Source organism: Tenrec ecaudatus, chromosome 3, assembly GCF_050624435.1.
Source record: "Tenrec ecaudatus isolate mTenEca1 chromosome 3, mTenEca1.hap1, whole genome shotgun sequence".
NCBI classification, from domain to species: Eukaryota; Metazoa; Chordata; class Mammalia; order Afrosoricida; family Tenrecidae; genus Tenrec; species Tenrec ecaudatus.
Genome location: NC_134532.1, coordinates 70,519,971 through 70,536,610, shown reverse-complemented (window position 1 = coordinate 70,536,610; position 16,640 = coordinate 70,519,971). Strand labels below are relative to the sequence as shown.

The 16,640-nt window shown below is 40.5% G+C and overlaps 1 non-coding gene across 1 annotated transcript; it reads left to right on the top strand.

The window, feature by feature from the left end:
- The first annotated feature begins 7,112 nt into the window (after positions 1-7,112).
- LOC142443877 (U1 spliceosomal RNA) lies at positions 7,113-7,276 on the top strand. Its single transcript, XR_012783605.1, has one exon. It is a non-coding gene; the product is annotated as a U1 spliceosomal RNA (small nuclear RNA).
- Positions 7,277-16,640: the final 9,364 nt, after the last annotated feature.

Sequence of the window (16,640 nt, the reverse complement as noted above, 5' to 3'; positions counted from 1 at the left end):
CCTTTTTAAAATGTTTTCCCCTTTCTTCCTCTACCCCCCCTTTCTCCTTCTTTCTGATGGAATAACATGTACCACCTTGGGTTCGGTCCGCCCTCCTGTCTGCCTGTACCTCAACCCACATAGTGTAAGAAAAGTGGCTTTTCTTCCATACCTACTCTGCTGATTACACTTACCTCACGGGGCTCATGTTGAACTTGCCCTTTTGTGATTAACTGACTCCTCTTAGCATAATTTCCTCCAACTCTTCCCATGAAATGATGTGTTTTCTGTGATCATCCGTGCTTTTTAGTGATGCTTAGTACTCCATTGTGTGTATGTGCCAGAGTTTACTAATCCACTGGTCTACTGATGGAACAAGCGAAAAGGGAAGGAAAGAGAGTGGAACATATCCCTGCCCACCAAACGCCAAGGACGATATTCTGCCCAGAGCAGCCTATGCACTGAGAGGACAATAGACCAGCCCTACCATGAGGTATGGTGTCCCCCACTGTCCCTCATTGACCCATAGCACTATGAGGGACAACACTGGAGGCACACTGCAGGAATTGTGCCTGATCTGACCCCACCACACTGGGTGAAACACTAAGGGCGTGCAACAGAGCAGCAAGGGGAGCAAAGTAATGAAGTCCCCGGAGAATACCAAAAATAAACTTTAGGGCCAGGGCGTGGTACCCCATCAGACTCAACTGGAAAATACTCCTAAAGGTCAACAAGCAGACCTGGAACTATTTATAGGCCTTTCTTTTTGTTGCTGTTGGTTTGCTTTTTTGTTTTCTTTTGCTGTTTGGTTTGCTATCTTGTTTTTCTGCATATTATTGTCTCTGCATGTTGATCTAGATAAAACAGGTGTGATAAACAACTGGAGGAGAAAACAATTGGCTGACGGTTCCAGGGGAACAGGGGAGATGGGGAGGCAGGGGAAAGGAAGTGAGTATTTACAACCCCAGGGACAAAAGAACAACAAACCATCTAAAATCAATGGCAAGGAAGGCATAAGATGCCTGGTAGGGTTTGATCAAGGGCAATAACACCAAGAAGAATTACTGAAACCTGAATGAAGATTGAACATGATAGTGGGACAAGAAGAAAGTAAAAGGAAATAGAAGAAAGAGCTAGGAGATAAAGGACATTTGTAGAGATCTAAATACAGGCATGTATATATATAAATATATTTATATATACCCATAGGAAAAGAACCAAGTAAACAGTGTGGTTTTATCTGACCTCTGGCTAGACAAGACAAAGAAAAACTACCATAAGGGAGAGGTCAAACAAACATCAACTCTCCATCTTCTGATTTGTTTCTCCAGTACCCCACTCCCAAGGTACCATAATCTATTAGTCTGGGTACTTTAGAGAAACAAATCTACAGACACTCATGTATAAGAGAGAGTTTTATATAAAGGTTAAGTGCACATCAAGAAAACATCCCAACCCAGTGCTGCCCAAGCCCACAAGTCCAACATTAACCCATATGTCTAGCACCAATTCACAAAGTCCTTCTCCATCCCACAAAACAGATGCACTGATGCATCTGTGAGCCTTCACTTTCCAGTTCTCGGGTCTGTTGTTTTCTGATGGTTGCTTTCTGATGGTTGGACCAGGGTGCAGCTGTCTTAGCAGTGTTCCCTGCTTCAGCTTGCAAGGCTGACTTCCTGCAAGACATCCCCAAGGAGAAGCAGCATAGACCTACACCAATGCAGGTGCTGGGTGCTGGAGCAACCGTGTGGAGACCCCTGTCAGCGCTGAGATGCTTACACATTCACTGATTCGGCTTTCCTCCTGCAGTCGGCATCATTGCTTGTGTTTTGTGAGATGGAGGAGGACTTTGTGGATTGGTGTCAGACATATGGGTGAATGTTGGACTTGTGGGCTTGGGGAGCACTGGGTTGGGATGTCCTCTTGATGCACATGTAACCTTTATATAAACTGTCTCTTATACTTGAGTGTCTGTGGATTTGTTTCTCTAAAGTACCCAGACTAACACAGAGGGTGAGCAGAATGAGGGAGCAAACAATGGATGTGAGAGGTGGGAGAGAGAACCAGAACTAATTGTGATGACGTATACACTACTCTTTCTAAAAGTGACTTAACAATGGAAGAGTATTTTTTTGAAGAGTATTTTAAAATCAAGAAAACTACTTTAAAAAAAAGAGAATCCAAAGCTGATCAATGGCTACCATGGCAGGAAGAGCTTTTGCTAAGGGGGCATTGAGTTTATGTTATTGGTGCTGTAATAATTTGGAAAAGGATATTAATAATGGTTACATAACAGTATAATCAATGACACTGAAATATACATGTCGAAAGTGTTGAATTGGATAATCTCTTGTGTATATTTTTGCCACAGTTAAAAAATCATATAAATAATGAGTACAAAAAAGAAGAAAATGTGCTAAATTTGATTATAGTAATGACTGTTAGATGCTTTTTGCTTGTTTGTTTATTTTAAATCATTTTATTAGGGGCTATTACAGCTCTTATCACAATCCATACATGCATCCATGTGTCAAGCACATGTGTACATATGTTGCCCTCATCATTCTCAAAGCATTTGCTTTCTACTTGAGCCCTTGACGTCAGCTCCTCACTTTTCCCCCTCCCTCCCTGCACCCCCTCCCTCATGAGCCCTTGATAATTTATAAATTATTATTTTGTCATATCTTGCCCTGTCCAACATGTGTCCATCCTCTACAGAGGAGGTAATATGTAGATCCTTGTAATCAGTTCCCCCTTTCCACCCTATCTTCCCTCTACCCTCCAGGTATCACCACTCACACCACAGGTCCTGAAGGGATCATCCACCCTGGATTCCCTGTGTTTCCAGTTCCTATCTGTACCAGTGTACATCCTCTGCTCTAGCCACTGTATGACTCTTCTTGATATGACTAAACTATTGAATTATATAATAGTGGAATAAGTACCAATAAAAATGTAATTTTTTTAAAAGTGTTGACTCTCCCCAGGTTAGGTTCCTCTACATGGCTTCTTCGTAGTATGCATGAGACGATGGCAGAGACCATTAGGTGTATGGTCATACAAGTCTGGTTTACATTTGGTGCTATTTTGCAGTGAGGGAAGGACAAGACACAGCCCTGAAATAAAATCAATGACCAAGTAATGCTAGTTTTCCTTCTCAGAGTGAAAAAAGAATATATATATATGTTATTTGGTCTTGTCTTAATTTCTTTTGACCAAATTGCCTTCTCAACTTTTTTTTAATCTAAAAGATAATCATTTCAATATTTCAAATAGGCTAATCATATATTGGAGAATAAAACATGCACAGGACAGCCTAGGGCAGGGTTATCAGATTATATAGGTCATGCGTCAAAATTGCTTTTTTCCCCCCAGAGTATTATTTTGTAGATTCAACTAACTCCCTCTTTTCATAAGCTACTTTGAGTAATGAGTCATAGAGATGTACTTGGTGAAGTTTTTATTGATAGATTTTTTTTAACAAGGGGTATTATTGATGTAAATAAAGTCATTGTGATTGATTTGTTTTTAGTTCTCGTTTCGGCTCTACATCTGTTCCTGGATAAAAGCTGAAATATTGGTGGGCTGGATTGCTTGCAGTCAGAACTTCTCAGTGAGCTGTGTTTATGATATCAAAACACACAGAAGAAAGCACAACATTGTTACATGGCAGATAATTGATTTGAGTTGTTTAAACACAATAGACTAGGGTTTTTTTGCTTTTAATTTCTTTCTCTTTTTTAGCTGAAATGTCAAGTTATCAAGAATTCAGAAGCTAAATTTAGACCCATAAAGAAACGGAGGATTGTGATAAGAGTTGTATGAGCCCCTAATAAAATGTTGGGGTTTTTTTTAAGGTCACATGACTGGGACTCTGAGAGTCAACTAAGGAGTTTGTAAAAAAAAGAAAATAAAAGAAACAGTGAGGATAAAAAAAGAAAGAAAGAAAAAGCAAGGATAGCAGTATTGGATCTGAAAAGCATCCTAAAGCTGAATCAAGTAAATCAGGCCTTATTTTATGTTGAAGTTGGGTTTGGAATCAACATTACAAAAGAGGCGGGTTTTGGGATGCTTGGTAGTGTGGTGCGTTAACCTGTTGGGCGGCTGTGTGCAAGACCAACACTGTTTCTACCAGCTGCTCTGAGGGAGAGAGATGAGACTGTCTCATCTGTACAGAGTCACAGTCTCTGAAAACCACAGGTCAAAACTGTGAGTCAAAATTGACTTGATGGGAGGGGGTTTGGTAGTGAAAGCCCCAACTCTTAAAAGCCCTTGCTTTCAAATGTCTGCAATCCGGCCCGCTGCAAAAGGCCGTCCATCTGCAGTGAGGCGCACACTTACAAACAGGCTGCCCCGTGCTGCAAACATAAGGACCCCACGCGACAGGAACGCACACATACCCGATACACCTCTCTGAAGTTTTTGAAGAAGTGACATTTTCCCTACTAATAACGCTCAGGATTGTTCAAGTATCTACTTTTTCCCTGTGTATTCTTTTTTCTGATAATTACTGATATGCAGAAAGAAACATGGACACATTTTTGTCCTTGGAAAATAATGTGACTTCCAATTTAACTCTAGCAAAACAAAGACATCCAAATGCACTTTAGTCGGCAGGACTACCCTAGACACAGCAAAGCTCTCTACTTAAAAACCAAACCCAAACCACGCTCGCTGCCATTGAGTTGATGCTGATTCTTAGAGACCCAGTAGGACAGGGTAAAAGTGCCTTGGGGAGTTGCCAAGAGTGTAACTCCTTGTAGGAGTAGAAAGCCCTGTATTTCTCCTGAGGAGTGGCTGGTGGTTTAGAACAGCTGACCTTTCAGATCCCAGACCAATGAGTCACCATTAGCCACTAGGGCTCCTTTTCTGCTTAAAGGAGGGGTTGAAATGAAAGGGTAAACCCCAAACTGTGGTCCTTTCCCTTGTCCTCCCCAAGATCTGCCAGTAAGGAAAACAAATGATATTCTCTCTCAAAAGTCAGAGGACAAAACTTAAAATAGCATCAGCAAACAAAAAATTATACCCCCAAAATACACTGAGAGTATTCCTTCATTGATCAATCTCCAGGCACATGAAACAGGGCGCGTGCCACTATTTTCTATGTGTATTTGTCTCATTTCTATTTCAGACATGCAGTGGGCAGATATGTCTTGATCTAGACTTTTGACTGTTATAGCCTAGGAACAGTAATTTGAGGTTTCTAAGTAGGTAAGTGTCACCATGGAGACTAAAAGAAATCTCCATAAGATATCCAAACCCCCACCCCCAAAGTGCTTATCACTAACTAAAGGATACAAAGTTCAAAGTCTATGTAGATGCACTTGTGGACTGTGGAGCCAGGTGAACCCTTGGTCTGTTGCTAACCCTGAGGTGGACTTTTAAGATCCAGTTACGTTACTAGGGGATAGATAAAATGTTATAAGCTCTACAGAGAAAAATGAACAAATAATCATTACAATTATTATTACATATACTCTTCAACCCAACAGGACAGAAGAATCCAAGGTCAGCAAATAAGATGGCATGCTGCTCTTGAGACCAGCAGGCTGTAATAACAGGCTGCGGGCCCAAATCCAGAGATTAGCTGATGAGCCAGATGCGGGATCCAGACCCAGACAAAATGACCGTATATACTCATGTATAAACCGAGTTTTTCAGCACAAAAAATGTTCTGAAAACCTGAGGTTCGGCTAATACATGGGTCAGTGGTACCCCAGCGAGGTATAACGGCACGCTGCCCACCACCACCACCACCACCACCCCGAGGTAACGGGACAAGCGCCCGTTATCTCACAGTATCTGCTGACACTGCAGGGCTTTGAATGTTTGTTTACTCACATCTAACCAATCAGAGCCATCCTATGACGTGTATCTTTGAATAAACCTTTTAAAGACTGTGTGTGCAGGATGTGGCATGAATGGATGTCATCTGGTCAAGCCTGACCAACAAAAGGAGGAAATCTCATGACGCCTGACATCAAGTTAATAGCAAAGTGGGTTCAAGATGCATGGGAAGACATTCCAGAAGACATGGTGCGGCGTGCCTTCCAGAAATGTAGTATTAGTAATGCTATGGATGGCAGTGCAGACTGTGCTTTGTATGAAAATGACAGCAGTGATGGTGATGACGGCGATCTCAGTGAGGACAGTGTCTATGATGACTTCACACCAGCTGAAGCTCTGCATTGGGATACGGATGATGATGAGGAATCCAGTTTTGAAGGATTTTAACTCTTTACATTTTAGCTTGGTTGCTGATTGAGCTCAGGGAATAGTACTCTTAAGGTATAATTGTTGATACCTTATTGTTTTTGTTGAACCTATTTTCCACTTAACGTGCTGGTTTACTAATGTTAAATGACTTGTTGTCCCTTTATTTTTGTTTTTTATTTAAAATAAATATTTAAATACATTACCTAAACTGATGTCTCAATTTTTAGTCATTTTATTTTCATTTGTTTTGATTATTGAAACTCACCAATAGCTTCTGCATTCTCCACCCTAGGCTTACACTTGAGTCAATCAGTTTTTCTGGTTTCCCAGGTAATACTTAGGTACCTCGGCTTATACTCCGGTCGGCTTTTATTCGAGTCTATATGGTAACTAAACTTTTCCACAGCATCCATTTATAATGGAAACAAGCTATACCCTCAGAGAGATCTTATCATGGAGAACTAGGTCGTAACTGCCAAACCACTGAGAATGTTTGCCCAGTCAAGTTGACAAGCAATCTTAACCATCATACCCACTGTCCCTTCTTCTCCTTTACTAAATATAAACCCACTGTCACTGATTTCTACTCTTAGCAACTTTATATTGGATTTTATAAGGTTTTATAAATAAGCTTGCCACCCCAACAGTTCTATTGGCAGATAACTCATACATACATTTATAATGCTCTCTGTCTGACAACACGGCTATTCACATGCCTCAACTATGATCAGAGGCAATTCATCAGAAACTTAATCCATGGGTGGATTCTGTACTCTTTATGAGAGCAAACAACCTCGTCTTTCTCCTGTGGAGTGCCTGGTTAGTGTGACCTGCCAACCTTGAGGAATACAGCCTAATGTTTATTTGATAGCATCACCAGCAGTATTGACTAGAGGAAACGGAAGTAAATAAAAACAATACTTACCTGGCAGGGGAGATACCATGATCACGAAGGTGGTTTTCCCAGGGCGAGGCTTATCCATTGCACTCGGGATGTGCTGACCCCTGCGATTTCCCCAAATGTGGGAAACTCGACTGCATAATTTGTGGTAGTGGGGGACTGCGTTCGCGCTCTCCCCTGGGAAAAAAAACCAAACATATCCAGGTGAACAAAACTGTTCACAATAGATTCTTTGGGTTTACCTACTCTTAGTAATGTCTCCTTCTTTCATCACTTACACAGAGGTTTTCTAGGATTCAAAAGATATGTTTTGAAAAATATGGTAAAATATAGGAGCTCAAAATGCTACAACCATTGGGGGAAACAGTGTGTTGATTCCTGAAAAACTGAAAACAGAGCTCCCGAGTGACCCAGTCATTCCACCCCAAGTTACACCCAACAGGCAGGAAAGCAGACTCCAAATAAGAATTGGACACCAATGTTCACAATAACCAAAAGGCAGAAACAACCTACATGCTCAATAACAGACGGATATTGGTGGTGGGTGCCCATCGGTCCGTTCTGACACAAAGTGTCCCTCTGCACAACAGAGGAAAGCACTGCCTGGTCCTGCACCATCCTCACAATTGTTCCGATGTCTGAGCCCATTGCTGCGGCCACCATGTATCCATCTGGGTGAGGGTCTTCCTCTTTTTCACTGCCCCTCCACTTTACCAAGCATGATAGCCTTCTCTGGGTGAACAGACCGACAAAATGTGGTTCAGACATACAATGGAATATTACTTAATCAACAGGAGAACAAGTTTCCATGCTCACAGCATGGATCGAGCTAGAGACATTATGCTGAGTGAAATATATCAACCACAAAAGGTCAAATATTATGTGACCTCACATATAAAATGAAAAAGCAAATGTATAGAGATCAAAGACGTATCAATTGTTACTACAGGGATGAGGAATGGAGAAAGGGAAGTTGGTGGTGATGGTATTATCACATTGGTTAAGGGTAGGGTTGCGCATCAATTGTTGTAGTTGATGTTCACCTGTAGAAAGTTGAATTAGCAAAAGTTGTATAATATACATATATAACAATTAACAAAACAAGAAGAAGTAGCAGCGTCTGAAGCTGATTATTTACAGCCAAACACCTTATGCGACTTGGTTTCTTAGTTTGGAGGTTCCGGGTCATGGTTTCATGAGAAATCCCAGTTTATTGGCCTAATAAAGTGCTTGCTGCTTTGTTCTATCTCCTGGTTCATTTCATGCCTGGCCATCCAAAACAGAGCTATTGACCTCTATTCTCTGAAAGCAACAGAGCAAAAAGGAGAGTCGGGAAAAGGAAGCGGAAATTGAATATGTAGATATCAGCCTCTGTTAACAACTGCTTCCCTTGCCTTGAGACCAGAAGAAATAGACGGTGCCTGGCAGCACTGCTGAAGATTTTAATAAAAGATTCTATAGAAGAATCCTTATTGAAAGGGGGGAAATGCAGAACAGGACTTCAAAATCTTATGGAATCCAGACTTTCTGGAGCCATGGAAGTTAGAGGAACCCTAAAATGATTGCCTGGACATGATCATTAAACCTTAAACCAAAAATACTCCCCGAAGTCTTCTCAAAACTGATCAAGAGTTGGGGTTAGCTAGTAAAGAATGTCTGCCTTGAACATCATATTCTTTTAGGATTTATCTATATTGCCTCAGGTTGCCACAGCAACCTTAGAGAGGAAGCTGAGGGAACACTGGGCTTCCGTTAAGCGGGAGGAACAATTCAAACGAGGAGCCTGAGGACGGTTCTACACTGTGAAGAATGTAGCCAGTGCGACTGAACTGTACGTGTAAAACCTGGAATGGGCCTGTGAGTTTGCTGTGGGCATTTTCAACATCAAAATAGAAATAAATCCTTTTTCATTTCTTCAGTTCTTCACGTGGGCTTATATTTTCTCATGTAAGCCTCAAAAGTTCATTTGTCAGTAACTATTATTCTATTTATTCGTGTGCTAATGGAGACCAGTGATGTAATAAAGCTACGAAACACACCCAAGTCTTTCCAACTCAGAAGCCTGTGCTTAAGCACTTTGCCACACGCTTGGTCATTGCTTCTTCCATTATAACCGAATTCTTCAAAAATTTGGTAAGCTGGGGAAAATGTTTCAGTTGTTATTGTTGATGGGACATCTCATTTAGTTATCATCTCATCTCATTTATTTTACTTTATTTTCATCTCATTTTATTTTATTTTTCGTCTCATTTATTTATCAATTTTTTTAAAAGTTGTTTTAGAAGACAGAAGCCAACCATGTTGGCTACCTTTGTGCCTGCCAACACCGTACAATACTGAAGCCATCTGGTCAAAATCACAAGTCATTAAGCATAATTTGTGATGAAATAGGAGCTTTGCACAAGAGTAGAATTAACCATAAAGAAAAGAAATGAAAATGCCCCTCTTTCTTGATGGAGTGGTATCAAGAGCCAGATATGAAAATATCAGTTAGCTTTGGGCTTTGTGTAAATTTTTAAATTCTTAGGTTCATTGGACCTGAGCCTTGTGTAGATCAAGTTTCACTTAGGATTGGCAGTACTCAGCTTTGCTCTTCAAAGGATAAAAATATTTGCAAGAAAACCTTAGGCCTTCAAATATTTTATATCAAACAATGCTGATTAGTTAAGTAAAAACAAATTGGTAACATCTGGGTTACTTGCAGATACACATGCAATTTTAAAAAGGAAAAAGTACTGCCCATAAGCATGGCTTTGGTCAAATGAAAAATGTGGGAAATAAACTTCTTTGGTTAGGTTTGTGCAATTTGATTCATCAAAAGATTATCTGTATCAATCATATAAATAAGAGACTAAGATTTTAAAAGTCTTTGTTACATGACAAGTACTCAATACTGCAATGTTTATCTAATATTCACATCAGAGTGCTTTGTAGTTTATAAAAAGGCAACACTTTTTTTCATTTAATAAAATTAATATATCCCAATTCTACCTTACATATCCGGCTGGATCAGAGGATGTACACTGGCACAGGAACTGGAAACACAGGGAATCCAGGAAAGATGAACCCCTCAGGACCAGTGGTGAGAGTGGCGATACTGGGAGGGTGGAGGGAAGGTGAGGGAGAAAAGTGGAACAGATTACAAGGTCTACAGATAGCCTCCTCCCTGGGGAACGGACAGCAGAGAAGTGGGTGAAGGGAGACGTCGGATGGTGTAAGATATGACAAAATAATAATGATTTATGAATTATAAAAGGTTCAGGGGGAAGGGGAAGGGGCGTGGGAAGGGAGAGGGGAAAAATGAGGAGCTGATATCAAGGGCTCAAGTAGAAAGCAGGTGTTTTGGGAATGATGATGGCAACATATGTACAAATGTGCTTGACACAATGGATGGATGGATGGATTGTGATAAAAAGTTGTATGAGCCCCTAATAATATGATAAAAAATAACATTAGTAACTCATTTTAAGGATATGATTGTAATAAAATGCTAAATACAATATTTAAAAGTTCCTACCCACTTCTAAAAGGGTTTGTGGTAGTTTATAATAATGATATATGCATATCGTTTCAGCCAGGTCTCAGCTAGGAAAACAGAAAGCATTCAGGTCTTTTCCAGGAAAATACTGACTGCTTTATTGTCGAGTAGTACAGGGACACACACACAAAAGATGGCAGAGTTGAGAAGCCAAGCACAGGTGATGGAGGCTGTGCCTGGCAGCCAGAGGAAACTATTAACATCTCTAAAGCAGAAAGACAACTGATTGAGGTGATCTTACCAAATCCCAGAAAATGGGGTGATCTCCATGAACTGAGACAGCATGGGCTTCCAAGTCAGAATTGAAGACAAGAATATGACACAGCCATTTCTGCAGTTGCTGCCTGGGGCGGGGGTGGGGGAAGGAGGGTTTAAAAATAATTCACCTTCCCCTCTCCTTCTGAGCTCAAATCTGCCCGTACCTCCATTGGCTGGATCTACCTGGAAGCCAGAGGAAGTAACCTGAACAGGCAGGTCATTTTGTTGCAGAGAATGGATCTGAGGGTCCAACTCTTTTGTTATTCAGTACTCATTCTTGAACCAAGACAACAGCAACTTCACAATTCTACTTAGCAGGAAGCATCTGACCATCACGCAAATGAAGAAAGCACCTACTTTCGTATTTTCTTCGCAGACACACAGTCCCATCACCTCAAGTTCAGGTTCTCTAGGCAGCCCTCAATTCTCCCTGTGCTTGTGGAGATTTGTGATTCTGGTGACAGAGGAAATAAATTGTAAAGGTAAGGATCATCAATTTTCTGTCAACAGTGGGGAAACATAGGAAGGAAAACATTAGGAAATTCAATCTTCATACACACATATACATATTTGTTGCTCTTGTTGTTAAATGCCATCAAGTTGGTTCTGACCCATAGCAACCCTACGCACAAGAGAATGAAACACTGCCCGGTCCGGTCCTGGGCCATACTAATTGTTCCCATGTTTGAGCTCACTGTTGCAGCCATTGTGTCATTCCGTCTGGTTGAGGGCCTTCCTCTTTACCGTTGCCCCTCTATCTTACTGAGCCTGATGTCCTCCTCCAGGGACTGGCTCTACTGACAACATATCCAAAGCTCGTAAGACAAAGCCTCATCATTCTCGTATCTAAGAAGCACTGTGGACGTACTTCTGCAAGAGAGATTTGTTTGTTTTATTGGCAGTCCGTGGTACTTTCAATATTCTTTGTCCGCATCACAATTCAGCACGACCACTTGTTTATCAGACTGTCGCTCTGTGCTGGTTTGTGTGTTGCTGTGAGGCTGGAAGCTATGTCACTGGTATTTCAAATGCCAGCAGGGTCACCAAAGTGAAGTAGAACTTCCAGACAAGAACAGGCTATGAAGAAGGAGTCGGCTGCCCCCTTCAGAGGAAACAGCCCCTGAGGACTTTATGCCTAGCATATACACACATACAAACATACAAGTTTCTTTTAAAAAAAATTAGTATTGTGTCTATGATCCTTATTTATTTAACTGACTACAAGATCAAGGTTAATGCTTATTTCTTTTTTAAAAATTTTAAACTATCTATTCCATATGCCCCTCAACTTAGCCATCACCTGGATTAGTTGAGATTTTACCAGATTGGATGACTGTTGTAATTAGGTATTGACTAGTTGTTAGACCAATAGTAAACTTGTGTAGGACAGAATAAAACACTTCCCGGATCAGAGCCACGGAGACAGTTCATCTTTGTCAATCCATCATCTTTGTCAATGCATCTTCTTGATGGTCATCCTCTTTTGAGGACCCTGAACTTTAACCAAGCATGATGTCTTCTTTTAGATACTAGCTCCTCCTCTTCAAAGAGAGATGAAGTCTTACTATCCTCCATTCTAAGGAGCATTCTGATTAGTTCCTACAAGACGAATTTGTTCAATACTGTCAGTCAGTGGTATAGTCAGTACTCTGCACCAGCACCATAATGCCCAGACCACAGTTCTTCTCCTGTCTTCTTGATTCATTGTCTAGCTTGCATTGTCTCACATGCATATGAGGCCATTGACAATACCACCGCTTGGGTCAAGAAAGTGACATTTTTGTTCTTTAACACTTGAAAGAAGTCTTTGCAGCAGTTTCGGACAATGCAATACATCTTTTGATTTCTTGACTGCTGTTTACATAAGCACTGATTGTGGATCCAAGTAAAATGAAATCCTTTAAACTTCAATATTTTCTCCATTTATCATGATATGGTCTATTGGTCCAATTGGGAGGATTTTTGTTTCCTTTACATTGAGGTGTAATCTATACCGAAGGGGGAAAAAAATCCATACCGAAGGTTGTAGTCTTTGATCTTCATCATTAGTGCTTCAATTTCTCTTCATTCTTAAGCAAGCAAGGTTGCATCCTCAGCACATTCCAGGTTGTTAGCGAACCTTTTCCAGTCTGGATGCTTCCTTCTTCATATAGTCCAGCTTCTTGGGTTATTTGCTTAGCATACAGATTGGATTAAGTATTGTGCTAAGATACAACTGTGACCCACACCTTTCCCCTGCTCTACTTAAATTACTGCCTCTTGGTCTATGTACAGATTCTACATGAGTACACGTAAATGTTCTACTGTTTCCATTCTGTACAATGTTATCCGTAATTTATGATCCAGATAGTTGAAATGGTTGAAACTTGACCTGAAATGGTTGAACTCTGACCAATTCTTTTTCATACAGTGACTATGTTTTCCTTCTATCTTCTTTTATCTTTATCTTTTAAAATATCTTCCTGTAAAGTTCGATATTTTAACCATGGAATCCAACTCGAGCCTTGAATTATTTTTTCAATTGTTTCAGCTTGAGATATGCTGAGTATGTTCTTCCCATTGATTCTCTAACTCCAAGTCTTTGCACGTTTCGTTTCTCAAGCACTTTGCACTTTACTGTTTCTCAAGCTGAGCTTTGAAACTTTCTTTTCAGCTCTTCTACATCATAATTTCTGCATTTCACTTTCACTGTTCTGTGTTCAAAAGCAAAGTTCAGAGTTTCTTCAGATGTCCATTTGGTCTTTTCTTTCTTCCCTTTTTGATGACCTTTATATATATGTGTGTGTGTGTGTGTGTGTGTGTGTGTGTGTGTGTGTGATTTCTTGAGGCCATCCCACAACTTTTCTAGTATCTTATGCCGCAAATCTGTTGTTGAGATGTTTTCTGAATTCAGTTGGGAGATACTCAAGGTCTTATTTGAACTCTCATGGATTTCTAAAACATTTCTCCTAATTCAACCTGAACTTACATATGAGCAATTGGCCTGTTTCACAGTCAGCCCCTGGCCTTATTTTGGCTGCTTTATGTCAAGCTTCTCCGTCATCTCTTTCCATAGATACAGTTGATTTGATTCCTGGGTATTCCATCTGGCAAGGTTCCTGTGCATACTCACTGTTTATTTTACTGAGAAAGGTCTCGACAATGAAGAAGTTATCAGTCTTACAAAATTCTATCAAGCAGTCTTCTTCTTTATTTATATCAACACCATATTTTCCAACTACCCATCCTTCCTCTTTCTTTCTAACCTTTGTATTTCAATTGCTAGTCATTATCAGTACATCTTTATTGAATGTTGGATCAATTTCAGACTGCAGGATTTGATAGAATTATTCATTTTATTCACGTGATGGAGCCCATTTTACCCTTGATCAATGAGCTCCAAGCCTTTGAATGAGGTGAGTTCTGGGAAATTTGTGAGAGGCCATTTCTTTCTTTCTTTTTTTTAAAATCATTTTATAAACCCTTATCACAATACATAATACAATTGTGTAAAGCACATTTGTACATTCATTGCCCTCATCATTCTCAAAACATTTGCTCTCCACCTAAGCCCCTGGCAATAACTCATTTTTTCCTCTGCCTCCCTACTCCCCACTCCTTCATGGACCCTTGGTAACTTATAAATTATTATTTTGTCATATCTTGCCCTGTCTAAGGTCTCCCTTCACCCACTTTTCTGTTGTCCGTTCCCCAGGGAGGAGGTCACATGTAGATCGTTGTAATCGGTTCCCCCTTTCCAACCACCCTCCTTTTACCCTCCCAGTATCGCCACTCACACCACTGGTCCTGAAGGGATCATCCACCCTGGATTCCCTGTGTTTCCAGTTCCTATCTGTACCAGTGTACATCCTCTGGTTTACCCAGATTTGTAAGGTAGAATTGGGATCATGATAGTGGGGGAGGAGGAAGCATTTAGGAACTAGAGGAAAGTTGTATTCTTCATCGTTGCTGCATCGCAACTTGACTGGCTCGTCTCCTCCCCGAGACCCTTCTGTAAAGGGATGTCCAGTAGCCTACAAATGGGCTATGGTTCTCCACTCCACACTCCTCCCCTCATTCACTATGATATGAATTTTGTGAGAGGCCATTACTTTCTACTATGGTGATGAAATACATTTCTATTCATCAGGCCTGAAGTTTTCTGACTGTATAGATGACATATAACAGTATTCTGAATCTCTCTTTTATTTCTAAGGGCACTGTAGCTACCACCATAGATCCCAGGGGTGTCATAAAATCTCATTGTCACTCCACATCTGCTGCTGGTCCTTATGGTAAATGCATTCAGTTTGTCTCTACAGGCAAGAATTTTAGCTGGTCTATATCATGCTGGGATACCATTATTCCCACTTAGAGGCACAGAACAATAGAATTCATTCCAATGGCAGCATTTCTTACTTAGCATCATAACCAACTTAGAGAATACAGTGACCACCAGAGTTTTCAAGCATATTGGTACTCCTCTTATGAACATATTTCCCTGCATGACTTAGTAGAGCATCCTCTGATCCTTCTCAGGGAACAAGTGAAGAAAGTAAGTACATAAATCTACTCCAATACGAATAGTTCTATATCCTTTAAGCTTCTGAGTTTTGTCTTCCATTTAAAGTACAGCACTTCTGGCATAATGATCTCATTGAAGGTAGACTTCATTGAGTACATGTTTAAGCCTGTCAACCCTACACATTGTTAAGCTACTTCTCATTTATATAACCAGAAGCTTATATATCTATTAAATACCATCAGATAAATTAAACTCTATTGAATAGTATATTCCATCCTATTTGGTCTAACATCTTTAAAAGCAATCTACAAACATGTTCATTAGGCTCCTTTGAGCAAAATTTCAAAACTCATTTGATATTCAGGCTATTTTCTGTGCTATCAGATCCTACATTCTTTCCCCAAGGCATGCTGGGGTCTGTTGTGGGTCTAGAGGCAGTGATGGGTGGAAGATGCAACTACACAGGAAAGCTCTTCCTTTCTCCAGGAAACATGAGATAGCTTGTCATTGGAAGAGACTTGAGATCGATACCCCAGGTCCTGTTTCACCTTTACTCAACCTTTTACCAGAGCCACAGATGATGGCCTTGTTTTACGTTGCAGACTGGATAATGTACATTTCTCACGCGATTCCTACAAATGACCTCTTTGATCTGCTTTGAGTACATCGGGTCTGCACTCTGGAGTCCATACTTGTTTATAGCTACCATCTTCCAGTTGCTCCTACAAAGTGAGTGGACAGCCTCACTCCCCTGTGTATTTCATTGAAACATAGAGACAGAACATTGGGATTAGAGTTGTAGCAGGAGGCACTGTGAGGTGGATATTAACTAGGACAAGATTGAACCCCTTATAGGATGACCTTTCAGAGAAAGAGTTGGCCTCCTGTAAAGTTCCATGGAAACCAATTTTATTTATTTATTTATTTACATTTTATTAGGGGCTCATACAATTCTTATCACAATCCATACATATACATACATCAATTGTATAAAGCACATCCATACATTCCCTGCCCCAGTCATTCTCAAAGCATTTGCTCTCCACTTAAGCCCTTTGGATCAGGTCCTCTTTTTTTTTCCCCTCCCTCCCCGTTGCCCCCTCCCTCATGCGCCCTTGGTAATTTATACATCGTTATTTTGTCATATATTGCCCTATCCGGAGTCTCCCTTTCCCCCCTTTGGAAACCAATTTTAGACCAACAGTGGAAGAAAGATGCTATGGTCCATACACACAATAGAACAC